The 21,976-nt window shown below is 45.1% G+C and overlaps 1 protein-coding gene across 1 annotated transcript in view; it reads right to left on the bottom strand.

Annotated features, from left to right (window-relative positions):
* kdm6ba (lysine (K)-specific demethylase 6B, a) overlaps positions 1–5,563 on the bottom strand; it is a 20,038-nt gene extending 14,475 nt beyond the window's left edge. The window contains 1 exon segment of the mRNA XM_080519043.1: positions 5,257–5,563. The gene's annotated coding sequence lies outside the window, so the exon portion shown is untranslated.
* Positions 5,564–21,976: the final 16,413 nt, after the last annotated feature.

The raw sequence follows: 21,976 nt of genomic DNA, 5'->3' as shown, positions 1-21,976 counted from the left end.
GAAGAGAGAGAGAGAGAGAGAGAGAGAGAGAGAGAGAGAGAGAGAGAGAGAGAGAGAGAGAGAGAGAGAGAGAGAGAGAGAGAGAGAGAGAGAGAGAGAGAGAGAGAGAGAGAGAGAGAGAGAGAGAGAGAGAGAGAGAGAGAGAGAGAGAGAGAGAGAGAGAGAGAGAGAGAGAGAGAGAGAGAGAGAGAGAGAGAGAGAGAGAGAGAGAGAGAGAGAATGTAGAGTAGTGAAGAGGGGTTTGAAAGCTGAGGCTTCCTGTGGACAAGATAAAAACTGACTGTTTTAAAGTGTAGCTCCTCTGCCTTTTTTGCCAGTAAAAAATAAATAATAATAAAAAAAAACCTCTTTCAAGACTAATTTGAACCTTTGAAATCACAAGGGTCACTTACAATAGCTGACCCGTTTTTACCCACGCTTCCTAAAATACACCTCAGACTTCTTGTTAGAGCAGCACGTGTGTTGGACTCATGACTCATTAGAAGCACCTTCATCAAAAACAAGACAGTCATCTGACTTCAGAAGCGTTTACTCGACTCTGTGGGAGTTTAGCGAGGAGCTTGTCTCGTCCCCCCCCCCCCCCCCCCCCCCCCCCCCCCTTCTTCTGGTAAGTGTGAGTGGCAAACATGATGGCAGAGTGAGTGTGTGGATGTTTGTGCTCAATGACTCCTCCCTCTCAAGTCACTCGTTTTCACAGAAACTCTTAACGTTTCAGTGGAAACACCAGTCTGGGTCGCTTTAGACTGAACAACGCCGTTGGAGGACTGAACAAAGGTTTGAATGACCTAAAAAAACAAAAACAAAAGAGAGAGAGAGTGACTCAACACCTGACTCCAAAAGGAGGTTAAACTGTCGAATCCTGACAAACCTGAAATGGAGAAGATGTGGGCGTCACGTCGATGGCCAACAATGGCTTGAGAGCCAACACTCTCGATTTGCACAACCGAGAAACCTCAAAAGCCCCCAGGCCCGTTCTCTTTTTTTATCTTCGTTTGATCTGTTTCAATAAGACATCGAAGAAAACCTCTGGCGCCACGTTCCGTTGGGAGAAAAGCGCCCTCCCTGTACCGCTCGTCCTTTCTCCAGGTGCTTCCATCACACATCCAGGGCCGACATACAAACGCAGACCTTCTCAGAAATGCACCGAACAAGACGAGAGACTCTGCTTCCCTGGCAACGGTTGCCAGGGGAACTGGTCGCGTCTTCAACCAATAGTTATGAAAGTAGGCAAGCGAAAGAGAGAGAGAGAGAGAGAGACCGAGAGCGATAAGGAGAGTGACTGTATGATGGGGTTCATGGGAGTCAACTGATCAACATGTTTACCGAGACACAGGACAGTTTGACCTCACACACCCTCCACTTCCTCTTCCTCCCTGGACTCACATTATGTCTCATCAGCAGTCTGTGTGCACCAAGAGCTAAACAACATGTGTGTGTGTGTGTGTGTGTGTGTGTGCTAGATGCAGAGATAATGACAGCAGGCGTACAGATGGCTGGTGCAGTACTGTTTTTTTTCAGCGGGTGATGATTTTGACCCGATCGGAACAACTGTGACGCGGGCAGAGCAGCTTCCTTATGACGCCACAGTTTGTCAATTTTCATATCCAAGGCCAATTACAGATTCCTCAAATACCGCCGCTGCAGCTTTGCCTTTCCGTATTTTTTTTAAATAAGTGAATCTGCGACGAGGCACACGGGCCTCCTCACGTCTTCTACCAGGTGGGAGACGGCAGTCACAGGAGGTGAGGGGGGAAAGGGAAGGAGAAAAAAAAAAACTTTTTTCTAAAAGGTGTGTGAAGCTCATGCAACTTTGGATGTGAGTCACACACACTGTGTAGGTTCACACACACACCCCTTCTATTCTGGCATCATCAGTGGCCGTGAGCCAGAGATAACAGAGGAACTGATCTCATCGGGGGAAACTTTCTTTTTTACTCTCACTGGGTTCAGCAGAAAACTAGAATAGAAACAGTCTCTCGCTGTCTGACATGACTGGGAGAATAAAGTTTGATGCCACTTCTTTTCTCCATTATTGTTTCACATCATTTGCCCAGTGTGCACCCGTGTTTTCAACTGGTTCTAGAGTTTATTAAACTGATCTCCCGTCCCTTCTTACAGCTGTAACAGAACCTGGAGCGCGTTCACAGCTGCATGTATTTATGATGATGGATGTCCTCGGCTGGCAGTCCGGCAGAACCCAACTGGTCCACGGAGACTAATGAGAAATCAACAGTACGGATAATGACTTCACCTATACATGATTTGCGAATGATGTCATCCAAAATAGTTTTGTCATGTTGTAAGTGTACAAGTACAGCCTTCAATGCGACATGATCATGCGAATAAACAGAACTGTACACTTGTTCATAATGCAATTATCTGACATTTTATGACAGATTTAAGTAATTTGTCCCGATTCTAATCTGCTTCGAAATCAAAAGATGCTTTAAAATTGGACCAGAGTGCTCTTTCTAGTCCTTATTTATCCTTTTTCAATTGAATAAACCTTTTGAAAACGCTGCCACTGCAGATGTACACCACAACTGTAGTAAAGACTGTCGTAAAATGGACAATAACAACAATGTTTCCTCCAGCACGTTATGACTCCCAGTCCATTTTCACCAGGGACTTGCTCGTTTTATAGTTGAGAGTCAAAATAATAGCAATCCAACATCAGACCATACGAATGTCTGTGTACCTGTCAAAAAAAACCAACATCATCCCCCACTAGTGGCACCACATGAAAACGACATCGTTTTCAAACGTGTTTTCACTTGAAACATCGTGTGACCCGGAGAGGTGAGTCCACAGTGGGTCTTCTCACAAGCCACGGCGGAATTCCACACTTGGCTGACTGAAGTTTTTAAAGCCAAACGACTCTGAATGAACTCAAAAGCCTTTTTACCAATTAAGTGTTTGTGAACTCCCACGTGAACTAATTACAGTAAACTGACACACGCAACCCTGTGTGGCCACGATTCAACAAATATAGTTGGTAGAGAGGAGTTGTGGCTGCTGGAGGGGGGAAGTGGGTCGACTTCAGTGTTCCTTTAAATGTTTCGTGTCTCTGAAGTAAAAGTCAAGGGAAATTCCTCAGCCGGTTTCCTAAGATCATGTCAGCAAACTCGTGTTTTGACACCTGACCCGTAGGAGGGCGAGACGAGTGTCAGTGAAGCAGATGTCCCGCTTCTCTCGTCTCTGCACCGCTCTCAGTGGGAGAAGTGACACCTTTTTTACTGGAAAGACTGCGACAGTGCGGTTTCACATGAACACTTTTCATCATCGCATCCAATAACCCCCCCACCCCCACCCCCCACCACCAAGTTTCACTTTGAATGGGATTTTTGAAGGGAGTCAAAGAAAGACACACGCAGTCTTGTTTCACCAGCGTGGACTGTCAGAAATGATGAGTAAGCACTTTAAAACTCCCATTTCCTTAACATCCAGTATGATCACATCTAAAGTCAGAGAGGAGAGGAATTTAGGGGGATGGGGGTGTGTGTGTTGAGTAACAATGTTGACCCACACACACACACACACACTCCTCTCCTCTGCTTACTCAATTTGTGAGTCAAGCACAATTGTTGAGCTGGCAGCTTTCTTCCCTCCTTGTCGTCATCTCTCGCTCCCTCTCTCTCCCTGCCGGAGCCCGTGTATCACTTTAATATTCCCCGTGCTCGTCATCACTCATAGTAAAATGGGCGGTGATTGTTCATTCATTCACACACACACACACACGCGCTCCTGTTGAGATCACGGGACAAACGGAGGCGGGCAGAGCCGAGGCAGCACGCCGTTAGTCAAGACTGTGTGGTTTGGGTTGATTTGGATCCCTCACTTCTTGACTCCCCCTCCCTGACCCGACATCAAAAGGAGGGACAAAACACTCTGTTTTCCATGTCAATCGATCTGATTGATCGGAAGTGAACCTTCAAAGAGGTTTTTTTCTTTCCCCTGCGCTTTCTTGTCGACCCCATGCCAGCACACTCCGCCGCGCCTGATCCGCGCGCGTTTATTGCGGGCAATAAAGTGACAAATGAGCCCTGCGCACACAAATTCCCATCCACTGCTTGTCCGCTGACAAGGGGGAACAAAGTGGTGGGACAATTATCGTCTGCGGATCGTCAAAGATATACGGATCGCTCGTATAAACAATCCTGAAATTACTTGACTACCAGTGTGGGGAGGAGTTTTGCGTAATTTACGCATGAACTGTCGAGGCGCACTGAGCGACGAGGCAAAATAACTAAATAAATAAATGATAAAGCTGCTTTGTGGGAAGTCTCTTCAAACAGACTCGTATTTTTTTTCGAAGACAATAGTCTTTCAAATAATCCTGACTCGGCGTTAAAAGTCAAAAACTCGATCAAATCCAGTGCCTTTAAAAAAAAGAAAAAAGTGATTACTAGGCAACAGACCACGCTGACTAAACAATACGATGCGACTGCCACCGGGACCCAGACCTAAAGGACAGAACCAAAACACCGCCCTTCCCCCCTTAAAAAAAGAGAAGTAATGCAAATCACTTCCTTTCAATCCAGCTCTTTGTGTGCGTAAGGATTGACTGGGGGGTGACGGGGGGGCGGCAGCCATCCATTCACTTTATACGGCTGCCGACCTCAGTGATCCTTCCCACCCCCCACTCCTTGTCCAGCAGAGCCACCCACTCCTGCATACACACACACACACACACGTACACACATACACACACACACACACAATGGCGTGAGATCTCCTTACACAGGCAATTTTCTCTCCTTGTCCTCTAGCTCTCCTTCCCCTTTTCCTGCCTTGGGCTATGACTCTGAGTTTTCATGGCAAAAACTGTGAGATCAAACACATTATATGTCACAACGCTGCGTTTACTAAACGCCTGAATACTCCAGTGAAACGGTCTAAACTTTGACTAAAGTACTTCAAACGCCACACACGGGACCAGAGCCTAAATAATCCAAACCCATGTGCACATGAGCGATTAAACAGGCAGGCTGAATATGATGGGGATATTTGTCATACACATGTGCGGGATTAAAGAGTCACCTGTGGTTAAAGACGCACAGCCGCCTCATCCATTATTACGATAATTCACTCAATGTTGATTACATAGAGTGTTGCCAATCAGCATGATCAAGCAGCCATTGTTTCTGTAGAAAGTATACAAATACACGAGCCTGATCACATTAATAAGTCTGTTGATAATAACGGCGAAACCTTGTTATAACCAAAACAAACCGGACTTGTATCATCTGCACTCACCGTTCACGTTCAGGCTTTAAAAAAAATAAACGCTCCAGAAAAATAAATATATCCCTGCTTGGAAAAATAAAAAAAGTAGTATGCGGGTCCAGTTGTCTCTTTAGGGTCCTTATATTCCGAAGTTTGGAGCTCGGGAGTGTGCAGAGAAATTCCGAGCAGCCGGCTGAGCGGAGAGCGTCTACAGCCTCATAATCCCGGATAGTCTCCGTCGCTTCCTCTCGAAACAGCCATGGAACTAAAGCTGCCAGACGGCCAGCTATCCCCCGCGATGTCCAAGACGGGTTTAATTCCCGTTGATTGTGTGTTTTCTTTAAAGAAAAAGGAGGGGGAAAAGGCGTTTATTCCGTTCGATGGCTGCGTTTTGGCTTGCGCTCGGTCTTTACGCGTCGAGCTCCTTTTTCCTTCTGCCTTCTTCATACAGAAGCAGCCAGGCAGGGATCGAGTTGCGCTGAGCGCAGTTTTAAAGGGACAGAGACACACGCGCACAAACTCTCTCTCTCTCTCTCTCACACACACACACATAACTGAAAAGCGGGGGCGCACGCACGTTACGTCACCGGACGGCCCCGGAATTCCCTGACAGCGCAAACTGGCACCGAGTCCGACTCCCCGGTACCGGAGCAGCTCCTCCCCGCTCTCCCGGCTATTTAATCGCACTCATGTTCACGGTTAAAAAGCCTTTGTAAAAGGCAAACTCGTGACCGCATGCTGGATTCAAACAGTGCCGGCAGCATGTTTCCGTCTATTTTGAGAAGAGGAAGAAGACTATGAGGCTCAACCTCCCCCCCCCCCTGACTTTATATTACCACAGCAAGACAGACAACAGTGCTGCAGTGTCGTGAATCCATCTGCATATAGATCCTTAATGCAAACTCAATACGGTTTCGATCTACAACTTGCTCATGGATAAATAAAAGACTCCGCGGTGAACTTTTAGATAAAACCACACACAGAAAGCAATATCACGTGTCCACAACTTATGAATGAATGACTCTATTTCAAACAAAAGTTATACCGGCAGCGAAATTGATTAGATAGAAGTGAAACATTCTTCCTTCCACGTTTCTTTGATAAACTAATGTGCAATTTTATAGTAATTTACTGGGTAATTAACATGTTTTTCAACTCTATAAGCGAATAATGAGAACTCCTCTTCTGTTTCTTCCACAAAATATCGGTAACAAGCACAACAATCCTCCCACCAATAATGACATTAGTCACAGCTTATAAACTCTTAATAAAAATGGCATATACAGTTAAGTTCAAAGGAACATGGCATGATGACAAGAAGGCAGAGAGAGAATAAACTCTTCTGACTAAATGGAGTTTTCGCGACATGGTTTGTTTTTCAGTATTACTTTTTAACATTATTTGAGCCAACATCTTCATAATACTAATGTATGTTTAAGATTAGGGGGTGTAAAGCCCAATTTTGTAGTAAAATAGTGCCATGAAAACTTTAAAATTTACAGTTTTCCTTTGTTATGGTGCTAGAAATGCCTACATTTGTGCAAAAACCTAATAATTGCTACCAAAAATGAGTTCAATATTAACATAAAGCTGATTTTAATGAAACTTAAAGCGAACGTTTAAGCCATTCAAATGATCAGGTATATGCATGGGAGTGTATTTAGTTCATTGTTGGAAAGGCAGCGATAGGTGGATCCACTTTCAATTGTATTATATGAGCGAGTTAGCCCGACTTTGAAAAGTCAAGTTAACATGTTCGCCTCTACATTCAAAGTCCAGCAATAATTAACACCCGAGTAAACGTAATGTGTATTTGACAGATTGTGAGGATGTTTGATAGCTGAATAAGACCACGCGTGGCACGGCCTCCATAAAAACCTGAGACTTATGAGGCCAAGGAATTTATTAGTCCTGTCTGCACGGTGACATTATTGTGACTGCGGGGAAACTGAAGTGCAAGAATTACGTGCAAAGTGCGCAGATCCTGCGCGAGGTAAACACAAGGGGGTCTCTCTAACGCCAGGAACATTTGTTCTCCTTGGCAAAGTAACCAACCTGCACTCTGTAGTAATGCCAAAGAACCACACTGGCACGACCATATAACACACACACACACACACACACGCACGCACATGGGAAGACGTTATATTTAGAAAGCGATGCCTCAGCAGGAAAACAGGAGGCAAAATTAGTCGCCGCAGGGAGGACAGCAGTGTGTCATGGATGATGCTGAGATGATGACTTAAGAATACACAAACACGGTTTATTTATGGCCAGAACAATTATATATATATACACTGTATATATATTTAAATAATAAAGCCATAAGATTATGAAACTATCCTGTTAATTAGCCTGTTAATGTCGCTTTCCAGATATCTAAACGATCTGTAGGGGATGTGTGTGTGTTGCATTCAAGCCCCCACGATGAAGTAAGAGCACTACCAGGGTGCATCTGGAGTCTATTGTCATGTGATCGTGGTCGCTCAGCGGTTTGTGTCTAGAGAGTGGAGTACAGTGGTGGTCTGTGTGACCCCCGTCCAAGGCAGTGAGTTTTATATGTAGATGTTTTCGTCTTTGTTTCAGGCTTTGTGGCGGAGTCAGCTGCTTGTAGCGACACAAACTAAACAACACAGTGCAGTATTAGACTAGAAAAAAAAAAGAAAAGAAAAGAAAACAATAAAAGTAAAGTTCTCGTCTCAAATGTACTGATGGAAATACACCATGTCAAAATGTGGTTTATATTGCTGCAAATGGCTGAGCGGGAAAAAAAAGATGTAATAAAACTACAGATGGTGTGATTACATATTGAGCAGTATCGCTAATACTGTAATCATCCGTATGCAGTTTTTTTTTTTTAATACATCAAGTGAGCAGCAGAGGCATTTTATCACATCATCTGGGATCTATTAGAGTCTGAATTGCTCTCATCCTTAATTACGCACCACAGAGTTGTAAACTAGTGTGTGCATGTTGTATACTGCTTCTCACTATTCACACTCACCGTAACTCCTCGTTTTAATATCCCCCGATACCAATAGTACGCAACATGACCCCAAATCACCAAACAGATGGTGGAAAGCGTACATATGACTGTTTTCTCTTATTCTATCTCATTCATTTGATGTTGCCTTCTCGTATCGCTGCTGGTGTGTGAGAGTCAGTCACTATATTTTCTATTAGGTGGGTTAAGAAAGTGTGTGTGGTAGTCTCAAGTGTCTCCGCTTGGCTTTATGTTCGTCAATGTGTGTGTAATTGCACTGTGAAGAGTGCGGTGGGAGGCCATTAGCCCCGCAAAGTGAACAGGAAGAGGAGTGCCGACTGATGTGGGTACGGGTGGGACTCGAGAGTACCCCACACACACTGCCCCTACACATCCACACACACTCGCACACACAAACACACTCCCCCAGCTGTTTCTCCCAGAGAAACTCTTGTATATATTAAAGGTCTGAAAACATTATTATATATGTCAGCGCTGGATTCCGAGCCTTCCTCTCCCACAACAAGGGAAGCTAGAGCATTATAATCTATCCCGGGGGTCCTGTGTGTGTGTGCGTGCGTGTGTGTGTGTGTGAGTGTGTTTGTGTGCGAGTTTGTAACTAAAGAGATCAGGGACAAGGACAGCTCCGTTCTCACACTCCAAATATATATAGCAGCTATCCCATGAGCCCCCCAAAATTCCTGTAATACCAGCTAAACACACATACACATATATACACACTTAAAACATAAACAGCTGTAATACTGATGGAGTCCAGGCTCTGCGTATGTGTGTGGTGTGTAATGCGTGTACAGACGTAGGAGACCGAGTCCCTGGTACAGATAGTACTTCTCTGCCTCTGATATGTAGGATTGTGTGTGGGACTATGTGTGTGTGTGTGTCTGTGGCATAACATGAGTCAGCCTTTGGGTACACTGGGAGGCCGACAGACACGATAATAATCACCTCCGCACACGCACACGCACACACACACACACACACACACACACACACACACACACACACACACACACACACACACACACACACACACACACACACACACACACACACACACACACACACACACACACACACACACAGCGGAGACGGAGAGCCACACAGGCAGCAGTCAGACAGACAGACCGGCTTAGCACACCCACATATAGCCGCTCTGAAGCCGGCTGAATGAAGCACTGCGCCCCTGATAATTGGAGCCCTTATTGAAGGAGAGAGGGTCCGATAGAGAGGCCCCCGCTTCCCTTCGAGTTCCCCAAACAACCCGGCTAATCCCGACTGGAGCTCCATGATAAGCTAAGCGCTCCAGTCCTGCATAACATACAATCCCAAAGTCATGAACAGTGACTGAAAGGAAAGACAAACAAGTAAAGTTTAGACGGTACTCATGTATTTATGTGAATTGGCGCCGGTATTAACTCGTAGTGACTCACACACACACAAAAAAAGTACATTTAAAAAAACTTCCATTGCATTTTGGGGTCTTCGTTTACAGAATAATGAAAACGCTCCGAGTCCGTCTCCATAAATGCAACTTTTCTGAAACGCTACTACCGTGTATGTGCACCACAGCTGTGGTAAATAGTTTGTCTGCACATGCGCGAATAGAAAACGGACAATAACAACAATGGCCGCCTCCAGAGTGTCATGACTCCCAGTTCATATTCACCTGGAACTTGGTAGCTTTATAGTCGAGTATCACCCGGAATAACAATCCAACTCGGTCGTCTGCCCTTACAAATGTCCATCAACTCGTCATTGTTAATATTTATTGCGTATTATTTTCTTCACGCATGTGTGTGTGGTTTCCTCATGAAAACAACCAACAGCATTTCTATCGTTTCTGTATAAAATAGACATCCTTTTCAAAACATGGCGTGTAAATGCAAAACTTTTCCAAAACAAAAAAAAAAAACGATAAAAAGTTGCGTTTTCAATCGACATGTCTCACTTGACATGTCATGCTGAATGTAAATAATTAATAGTAGAGGGAGTTAAGTCAATTATTTCCCTGCTATGCATATAAAAACATTTCAGTACTAATAATAATTTTTAAAAAAAAGAAGCTTTCGGGCAAAACCAGGAAGTACACTTTAGAAATGTGATCTGTTTGGAGCAGTGCGCTCTTCTGTTCCAGTTTTCAGCCTTAATTTAGTTGTATTTTTAATAATAATAAAAAAAAAAAGGGTGACAAACTTAAATTTGTCCAAAAATAAACAAATCACAGCAAAGTATTTTGTCATCGGACAGTCAAATGCTTTATTAATGAATGATCAGGTATTTCCTTCGTGCATCACTGCAACAGTGTTTGCTAAAAGAATGAGCAAACAAGTCATTGACCTCTTTTTTTGGGGGGGGGGCTTTGAAGTGACAGGTTTGCTATCTGACTCAGACGCCTTTAAAGTGCCTCTTGTATTCAGGACATGCACAAACATATCAAAAGGAGAAGAAGAAAAAAAAGAGTGGGTTGTGTGTGTGTGAGACATTGTGAAGGAGCAATGGTCCACTTACGCCCATGATTTCACAACCCACGACCATCTTAAGTGATGAGTGTGTGTGTTTTGTTGTCCTCCTGTGACTGTCTTACTCACTCTCTGTTGACACAGCTCACCTTGGTGCGTTCCTTGGCCTACATACGAACAATGTGTCAAACTCTGTTAACAAGCTGCTTGAAGTGTCTGAAGAATATAAATCCCAGATTGAAAAGAACTCTCGTTAAAATGCCGTTTCCAGCATTCACGCTTTGTTTCAGTAAAGTTCCACGTTCGTCAGGACGACGTAAGAAGCAGGAGAGGAAGCCGGGAGAGAAGAAAGAAGGTAAGATCCTTACCAGATGAGCACAGGCGTTGTCGTCCTCTTATCAGCGGCCACCGGCCACCATGACACCTTCACCCTCCTGGAACCACAAGACACAGGACCGAAGGTCAGTCTCCAGGTTGACACAATCAAGCAAACACAAGAGCGACGGCACAACTGGACACGAACCCCCATCTCACACACACACACACGCACACACAAGTATTATAAAACGATATCACACAGTATTATAGCATGAGCGAGTGCACAGATGTGAGATATATTAGAACTGCGCTTCGCTTTGGTATAGACAAAAATGAGCCTTTCCATCTTCACCAGAAGTCAGAATTAGGTTGAAGACGTCTGTGACATTCCAGCGCGAGTTGAAGCAGCGGTCATCAATCCATCACAACTTCAAAGATCAACACCTTCCTTGAACCAGAGCTCTTTTTTTTTTTTTTTTTTTTTATACATCCCGCATCTTTTATTATGCACATGTGACGTCTGATGACTGTTATGTGGTCATGATGTTGGAGATGTGTCATTCGTTGGGGCTTATGAAACCACAATGTTTGTGTGTGTGTGTGTGTGTGTGTGTGTCAGCCAGAATGCACAGTGGGGCCACGGACCGAATGCTGTGGCCATCTGTGTGTGTATGCGAGTGTGTGTGTGTGTGTGTGTTCCTCGTGTGCCGCCTGTTCGGTGATTCACGGTGTCAGTGCCGGGCCACATGACTGAGAACAGGTGGCACTCTGGTGTACTTCCACACCCCCGACATACACACACCTCCACGTACGCCCTGAGAACACGCAGCACCAAGGATGTGTTCGTGCGCAAAAAAAAATTCAGCATTGTTGCGCGCGCACACACACACACGGGCAACGGAAGTGATAAAAGAGACGTATTCTAACAGGGAATGAGCCCTTTTATAAAAAGTTATGTCAACCCCTCAATGTGTTTGTTCTCCGTCACTGCTGTGTGACACTTGACCTCCACTTTGCTCCAAACTTTTTTTTTTTTCCTGCAACCCTCCTCTTGATCAGTACACAAAACGCACAGTGAATGATCTACCAAGTACACACACACACACACACACACACATACACACACACGTCGCTCAGATTTTCTACCTGCAGGGCTTCGACATAAAACAAGCCCACACATGGCGCCTTCCATATGTTTCGCTATCGAGCGTCCACGCACCCGACCAATACCGCTGCACACAGCTCCAAGGCAGGCGTGTGCGCGTGACAGTTGTGTCAATATGAAGCAGATATAGCTGGCTCAGCCCTCACTGATCTCGCGAGCCTGGTGGTTAAGACCCCCAAACCTTTGAACTCGGGGTCAAAGGGTGCCCTCCCTCAAGGGTCACAGCTGGCCGCACTGTAAAGGTGGAACAGCTGTGTGTGTGTGTGTGTCTTTAAAGAAGGCATGCCTAAAAGAGCAAAGGTAAAACGTATTGCGACATACGACAGAAATTTTTAAATGATGAATTTCACGAAGGCGTGGGCTGCCGCGAAAGGACACGGTGATAAACTTTGAAATCTTATTTTGTGGTGGAACTGTGACCAATAATGCGTGAGAGAGCACAGGAGCAAAAGGTGGTGAGCGATGAAGAAAGAGATAGAAAGATAATGAAAGTGGTAATTCTTCTTCTTCTTTTTTTTTTTTTTTTTGGTCTGTAAAGGTTAACCAGTGGGAGCATCTCCCTTTGACATTAACCAGCGCTGAAAGAGAGAGGCCGTGGGGTGGAGCAACAAAGACTGAGAGAGAGATGAAGAGGCAGGGAGAGAGAAAGGAGAAGATTGTGTAAAACATCCTGGAGGCACTCACAAAGAGAAAACATGGACAAAAGCAAGTCAAGTTTATATATATATATAGTGTGTGTGTGTGTAGGTTAAGATAGAAAAAGCTGCTCTGTTAAAGATGCAGACAGTTTAAGTATGTATAGTTATTTGGGCAAAACAGCACTGTGCTAAAGCTGTGTAATTATTTAACCACTGTTACGTGTGCATTACAAAACAGAACTTTTTGCATATCTTGCAGAAAAATGCCTTGCGCTCTGCAAAAGTGAATTTATGGTCTCACTGCGGTGTTTCATTTACTCACCAAGAGCTCACGCCCCTCTCCTTAAATGTATAAATAGGTCAAAGCAGTGGCATCTGCTGATCCGCCGCCAGAAGACGGACATCACGATGGCCGACGCGTTCCATCACAGTGGACGTCAGCTCGACTTCCATTGAACGCTCAGCAGCGTCGTGCGTGCGCTGTTTTCACACCGACAGCGAATCGTTAAATTGAAATGGATGAGCGGCTATCTCGCATCGGCGTTTGACACATTTCACATTATTGGCTGACCCGGGTCTAAATCACACGAGAGGCACTGCACACTGTCCTTTCCTCTCTGGTGTGTAAGGTTAAGATAGACATCGGTCCCGTTTACCCGGCATTTCAAGTGAAAATCAACATCTTTTTGTGTTTTCGTTTCAGAAAAGTTTCGTGTTTATACGGCAACGGCACAATACAGATTTCCTTGCACACAAGTCATCCTGCTACTACATCAGCCCCCAGACTGCCCCCACTCCTCCAGAGAGCCACGGACTGTACAACCGCTTTCATTACCTGTAAATTACCAGACGAACATTTGCTTAAAAAGAACACAAACCAGAGAGTTGAAGTCAATGTGTGTAATGTAACAAAAGGAAACAATAAAACCAGCCATTGCTGTTATTGTACATCAACTCCTACATGTGCAGAAGAACTATTAACCATGGTTGTGGTGTACATGCCAAAACACAGTGAAATTTTCACGTTTTAACTTGAAAACATTGCAGGACGTTAACTTATTGCACATTGGGGACATTAAAGTACTGCAACAGCAACACTGTGATACAAAATAAGAGACAAAACTGTGAAATGGATTGATAAGAACAGTCAACACAAGGAAAAAAAGTAGATAAGACACCATATTAATGAAAACGACATAATGTGATCAGTGGATATTTAAGTTATGATGTGTTTACATTAGTGAAACCATCATGGCGGTGCTACTAGACAGATCTTGTCTCGGCATATTTTCAGTTTAGCATCATTTTTGCTGAACTTTCAGCACAATCACCTTTTTCCCCATTAAGAGCTGTGTTACTACATTGCTCCAGGCAGCATTATAGAGGTGGTTTAATGACACGTCTGTACCAGGTTTACCACTTTTCGCTGTTCATACAGAGTCCTCTGCCGGCGGATCCTTCTCCACATGTTGAATAAACTTTCACTCTCACCCTGTACATACCAAGGAGGGTTCAAATTCCTGGGTTAACGTGACAACTTTCCTGGTGCAGATAAAAGCAGGATTTTCCATTCAAATAGATTGATCAACATCATCTTGCTGAATACATCAACTAAGTATCCGATTAATATACTCTTCGACGGGCGACCTCTCACAGTAGCCCAGCGTGTGCGAGCCTGCATGGCGTGAGCTGAGTCGCCGTCTTCGAGCTGCTCCAGCCCTTAGTCACCAGTGATTCAGTGGGTCTCTTCAAGTTAGGGCAACAGGCTTCATACCTGCACACACACACACTTTGCACGCCAACAAAACTGCAGCAGTGGCGCCGAACGACAGCGCTCTTCGTCCAACTGCTCGTGTGACTCTGTGTCGTGGTTTAACGTTCATAACATTAACTTCATAACTAACCTGGCACATCCAGTCTCTCTCATGATATTTCTGATTTGTGGATCTTGTCAGCGCCTCGACACTGGATTCAAACTGGGCAGAGGATGTTCTATTTCTGAATCCTTTGCAGGAGTAAGAAACAAAGTTTGTTTTCCGTGTTGTGTGCCTGTGAATATGCATATGTTTACAGAGCAACGGCAGACGAGCGGGGGACGCTTGAACTTCTGCCACGTGGTTTTGTAAAAAGGTCACGGTCAAAAACCGAGCGCGGCTCACAAACCGTCACACCCACACCGACTCCCACGGCGCACACGCAAACCGGGCGGCGAGACACAGCTAGCAGTCGAGACAGACAGACAGACTTCCTCTTCGACGAAGAAAACGACACCCACATAACGGTGGCGGAGGGTGACAGATGCACGCAGGGACTGTCTGAAACTCCCGGAGCTTTTGAGTCCAGCATGAGACGAGGCGGAGGACAGCGAGAGACAGACGGAAGGAGAGAGGACAAGAGCGAACAGTTGGTAATAAATTGTGTCCAGACAGGCACTAATGGAAGCAGACCCACTGTGGCGGCGGCCGCCAAAACTTATGAACAGTTCCATTATGTATGGAAGAGTTTGTGAAATGTTTGAGCAAGAACGTGCAAATTGGTCTTTGATGAATACAACACTTTAAAACACGGCGCCAGTTTCACTCCCACTATCATACTTTGTCTTTTCACACGCCGCTGCATTTAAAGCCACAGCAGCTGATTCCAGCACGATCCTTCGACTTCAACCCTACAGAATAATCCAGCTTTGTTGTGAAAGTCTGAAAAAAAAACCACCAAAAAAAACCCACAGACGTACTCAAAAAAAACTTCATCTATCTGAGTACATAAACATTTCCGGCAATGTTTTATTTGTAGTTTCATTCAGAAAAGTTTTGTGTTTACATGGCAACATTTTTGAAAACTGTCGTTTTCACGCCAGGCCACAAGTTGGTGCTGTTGGTTGTTTTGGCAATGAAAACCACACACACATGGTTGCAGGAAACACCATAAACACTAAGAATGGGAGTACAAAGACATTCGTATTGTTCTCAGTGAAACAGCTTCAAGACGGCGTTGTGTCACTGTAGGAGGAGTGGATGGTGGATGGAAGCGCACGGCTTCACGGCAACCCGGACGTTTCCGTGCTTTCCAGCTTAGTTATATGCTTGGTTATGTAGTTTTGGTGCTTCGTTAAGTACTGGACGTATTCAATCTGTTGTTCCGTGTGATAACAAGCACCTCATTAATCATTCAACCTCTGTGTGTTATTATCTAGCTTGATTCACGGATTGAATTCTGAATTACGTTTCCAAAGAAATGTGACATACTCGCATTTTTTGAGCGATATACATGCACCGGACATTGGGACTTGTCTTTTTTCCTTTTTTCTTGACCCGGCCATGACTTTAAACCATTGTTGAGCTATACTTTTTGAAAGGAATGTGTCCATATGTGTAAAAAAAAAATATATGACCATTCATCCTCGGTTACAGAACTGTTACAAATAATTAACTTATCATATATAACAAGGCGTCTGAATGGGACGCGTCTAGCTGGGATGACACCGCCGCTGGAGTCTGCAGGCTACACTGCGCATGCTGACACACTGCTGGTCGTTCAACAACAACAACAACAACACGAGGGATCAAGTGGAGCAGGTCTGAACTCGCTCAGTCGCAAACTCGCAGTCTGAGAAACATGGCCTGAGGCGTCCCCAACAAAACAAACACTTAAGATGAAAAGCCACTGATCTATTTTGTTGGCGATGGCGAGATTGTGATGATGGGTCAAAACGCCAGTACGTTGTCAACCATATACAAGACGTGGGTGTCAGCATGCAGCACAACAGTGGGAGTGGGGGGGGTCGGTGTTTGTGGGGGAAGGTGTGTTTTAGGCTGAAGGCATTAGCACGGGATGCACTCTTAACTGGGGCTGAGTGTGTGCGAGGTAACGCTGGAGAGCGGTCAGGCAAGCCCTGCCAAGCCCACATACCTGAGCAGAGGCGCTAAACTGTACAATCCAAGTTGCGCCATGCCAGCTAAGTTAAACCGTCACATACCGAAAAGACTGACTCAGGCCTTTTATTAATATAATGCCGTGTGCGCACGCTCGCTCCAAACCACAACCATTGCATACTCGTCGAATGAAAGTTTGCATTTGCTACCCGACCACGTTGCGTGAGCTTAATAACGAAGAGGTGTTTGGCAAGCTGAAGTCATGCGAGGGATAACATGCAAATGAGGCAGTAGAAGAACTCGTTTATCGATTCCAGGTAAAAGTAGTAATGTTGACTCAACTGTGAAAAGCACAAGATGTGAAACATATTAATCCATTAAGCAATTCTGAACATGTTCAGAATTCAGTGTTCCCTAATAAATCCATGCTTTGAGGTAAATAATGGTTGTATAATCTCATTCAATACTCACATCTAAGTATTCTTTTGGGGTGTGAGAGTGATACGAGCCACATCTTCTGCATCTGTTCACAAAGGCTTCTTTATACAACTGTGACACACGTGATTTCCACATGGTGGCTCATACCATCTTCCAAGGACCTCACACACACACACACACACACACACACACACACACACACACACACACGCACGCACGCACGCACGCACGCACGCACGCACGCACGCACGCACGCACGCACGCACGCACGCACACGGTAATTCCAGCAGCACAAGTGCTCCATCACTTTCATCGCCAAGCCCGACGATGTCTGTGCTGCACGTCTCTCTCCCCATAGGCTGTGATTTTAAAAGGCGACCTATCAGTGTCTGCGTTTCTGAAGTGGGAGGGAGTCGGCTCGGCTGCCCTCCAGACACCGTGACCTCGCACTTCCTGCACACTGGGCAGGCGCCACGGCAGACGGGCACACACACACATGCAGAAGCAAACATAACCAGACGTCTGCCAATAATCACATGGGTGTGTAACACACACACACACAACCGGAGAGGTGTGTTTGTGTTTGGAGGGATGAAACCATGCCAACCCCATGTGATATCTGTCAAGGTAGAGATGTCCTGAAGGAACTGAGTCAAATGATGCCACAGAAAAAAATCGCTTTTATGATTTAGATAAGAAGCATATCACATCTATTAACCTGCACACACAACATTTCATAATACTAGACGACCAAAGCAACTTCCCTCAAATGCTATTTACACTTCGGACTGTTGGCCTGTGTCTTCCCATGTAAGATTTGAATTTCACTTTACTGGTGCACTTTAGGTTCATGAGATAAATTCCTCAAGCAAAAGTGAAAAAATGGGGGTGGGGGGAGATTCTGTGACGGCCAAACAGCTCTCCTGCGAGCCGCATGCTGAGGTCAGCGGACAGCGTTGCTGAGTGCGTGTTTTTACGAGTGTGTCACGGTCATAATGCCTCTGCTGTTAATACACTTAATGGCAGCGTGAGGAATGAAATGCCGGTACGAATGCTGGGTATGGCAGCGCGTATGTGTCCCTCCATGTGTGTCAGATACCGTAAAAATACATGCAGTGGGAGGGACTACAGCAATTTTTTTCTTTCTTTCTTTCTTTTTTTTTTAAAAACTGGAGCAGGATTTCCACCATTCGTAAATCTGTCAGTGTCTCCGTGGAAATACTCTCATGTTGTAATGATTGCTGTAATCCTCTTCCATAGGAATCCAAGCGCCGGTAGCCTTATGAACACACACACACACACACACACGCGCGCGCGCGCACGAGCACGCACACTCATTCTATGCTAATGCTGCATTTGATCCCTCTACATCTGTGTCTGAATTGGAAAGTGTGTGCGTGCATCCGTGCTTACGCCGAGTGCGTGCGTGCGCAACCATGTGTCGAGCATGCCGGTGTGTGTGTGTGTGTGTGTGTGTGTGTGCGTGTGTGTGCGCGCGAATGCGTGTCCTTGACCAGCTGCACAGGGCAGAGGAAATGAGGTGGAACTCAATCTGGTCCACACCTGTCTGTCTCGCTCTCTCAGGAGGGAGGAGCCTAAGGCCACAAACACACACACACACGCACACGCACGCATACACAGCTTTTTAAGTACAATGTGAGCAGATAGATTATGCATGCAGCAGTCAGCTAAGAAGCTTGGATCTATTAATGTATGCACCGAGAGTTTTATGTTTGTGTATGCTACATGAGAGAGAGAGAGAGAGAGAGAGAGCGCAAGGTGGAGTGAGGGAGAAATATTAAAAAGAGTGACACACATTAAATATGGAGGGAGAGAGGATGAGAGAGGCAGGAGAGACTTCTTGAGGAGCAAGCAGAGAGGGGAAGGGATAAGGCGAAGAGGATGAAGAGATCGGAGATGACAGCCTGTGCCACACAAGGACAGAGAGAGAGAGAGAGAGAGAGAGAGAGACAGAGGTAGAGAGAAAAAGAGAGAGAGAGAGAGAACTGTTATGGGAGGGTGTGGGGGGTTACTCTGGGACGCCAGAACCCAGTGACATGACACAGATGCACGGTGCTACTGTGCAGAGTGCAGAATGGATTGGAGGAGGAGGAGGAGGAGGAGGAGGAGGAGGAGAGGCGGGCTGCACGAGAGCACACTGCCTCGTGTGGAAGATGAAGGCAGGCACATGAAAAAGTCATATTTTTCAAGTCGGAGCACATCAATTTATCACCATACGATATTGGAGCGTTGCAGTGTATGAAACCCAGAGCGACACTCCCACATGTCTGTGAAGAATATAGTTTCATTTCCGTTGTTTCCAATAACTAACCATCGATCTGCTCACATGTTTCTTCAATCATCTTCTATACTCACTTTACCTGAATTGGACTTCCGGGAAATGGAAGCCAATCCTACAGTTATTTTTATGATCTCAATATTGAGAAAACATGGCACGATGTTCTCATTGTAACTATCAAATGCCTCAGTGTTCTATTCTGAAAAGGACATTGACACAGCACTATATCTTATATATCTTTCTCTTGTAAACACATGTGATTGTACAAATATTTTAACAAGGTGAGGATAAAAGGTAATGTCACAGTTAAGATTTTTGTTTTTGAATCCTGTTACTCATTCTGCTTTTATTTTTTTTCTTTCAATTCCTGATATATTACTTTTCCTAGTTAAAAAAACCAAAACAAAGTCAATAAAACAAAATGTGACGTTGTCCATTTAAAAAATGGTCTCATACTTTTTGCTTAGTAAAAAAATCCATCTTCCCGATCGCTTTATCCACCATAGGGTAAATTAAACTCAAATGCATGATTGTGGACGGTGAGAGGAAATACATGTTTGCACAAGGAGAACAAATTCCACACAGAAAGGTCCCCTAAGGCCAACCTGGATCCAAACCGGGGACATTCTTTGTTTGAACAAGACCACTAAAATCCATTTTATATATCTTGTATGTGACCACGTGTGCTTGTGATAACAACTGCACTTTTTTTTTAATCAAAATGAAATGCTGTTAGTGGCAAAACAAGTGTGCATCAACATTCCCACCTACGGGCAATTCAGGATCACCAAATAACCTTAGATGTATGTTTTTGGACCTTCATTTTGATTTGATTAAAACCAGAAGTCTGCAACCACCACATTTCTATTGCTTTGTTTTTAGCCACGAGATTATTGATTTTGAAAAACAGTGTCGTATGCACATAAAATCCAAATGAAATCCAAATGTTTATTTTCACAGGAGCCACTACAGAGGAGCTGAAAAGGCCCATGTGGCTCCAGAGCCGCAGGTTGCAGACCCCTGATCCAAACCACTGTTGGAGTTGAAAAGAATGGCAGAATAACAGCACATTTGTCATACATGTTTGTAGCAGGAGAGAGCCGCAAAGATAAAAAGAAAGAAAGAAAGAAAAAGCAAAGGTACTTTTAATCATAGTAATAGAACCTGTGAGGCAGCAGCTGTCAATCATCTCCCCTATTTGTCTCTGCGTTGTGTAGTAATTATACTGCCATAGAATGGAATGGTGTTTAAAAAAAAAAAAAAAAAAAAAAAATGCAGCACAGGAAGATGCACATATCGCAGCATATAGGAAATATATCTGCCATCTCGTCTGCTCAATAACACGCACACCTACACACTCATGATCTGACTTCCAAGTCGCATGCAGAGGACTTTACCGCTGAAGAATGCGCCTCTCCACCCACACGCACACGCGCGCACACACACAATCACACTTGGTTTTCTTCCCCACTACTAAATGCCAAACATATATGCCCAACACATACAGGCAGGCTATCAACCTGCCAACATATAATAGCATAGCTCTCCATTCATCCCCTCATGCATGCTCAACCCCCCCCCCCCCGCCCACCACCACCCCTCCCCAACCCCCACCCGTCCATCTCATCCCCTGCCTTACACCTGCCAGGCCTACAGCAAGGTCACACACCTCAATTACCCGGCGTGCACACACACACACACACACACGCACACGCACGCGCACGCGCACACGCACACGCACACGCACACGCACACACACACACACACACACACACACACACACAACACGCACATGCACAAAGAGTGAGCGAGGGAGTGAGATAGGGAGGGGAGATAAGAAGGGAGGGGGCGAGAGCAGATTTCACGCTACCCTGAGCACTGGCTAGCATGCACCAGTGTTTCTGACATTTTATTTATGATGTGCACCGCTTGGTACCTGCTCGCTTCTCTCTTCTTTATCTCCCTCTTTGTGTCTCCGACTCGCACAAAACACATATGCACAACTCCCGTCGGGTGACTCGCACGTCCCGCCAGATGAATTACGAACCAATGACACTTGCGTTACTTGATGGGAAACAGAAGTGCGACTTTTGCGTTCACCGACGTCCGGGGAGTTAAAAGGGAGAATGAAGGGCTCACAGTTCCAAAAGATTAAATTATAAATCAGAAAACACAATGTTTATGCTCAGGTTACAATCAAAACAATTCACAGTACCGATTTACTGTTTATCAGGCGTCTGCTACAATGTAACGCGAGCAGCCAGGAAGAGACTTAATAATCACCAGCCTAAACGTCACTAATGGTCGGGATATCAGGCTGCAACATCGACACTAATGTACCTTACAAACTACGCCGTGCATCCATCTGCCTAAAAGCCATTTTAATGCAGTGGAGGTGCAAGCGATCCCCTCCCAGGGCTTTTTGTATCTGCAGGCGGGCTGCTGTTCACCCATGTGACCACGGGAGGCAGCCAGCTGTGTTTACACTGTGGCCTGATACAGCTGCCATATGGCGACAGAGTACAGGACACACACACACACACACACAACTGGAAAG

This window comes from Blennius ocellaris (assembly GCF_963422515.1).
Source record: "Blennius ocellaris genome assembly, chromosome: 23".
Classification (NCBI taxonomy): Eukaryota; Metazoa; Chordata; class Actinopteri; order Blenniiformes; family Blenniidae; genus Blennius; species Blennius ocellaris.
This window is presented reverse-complemented; position numbering and strand designations above follow the sequence as displayed.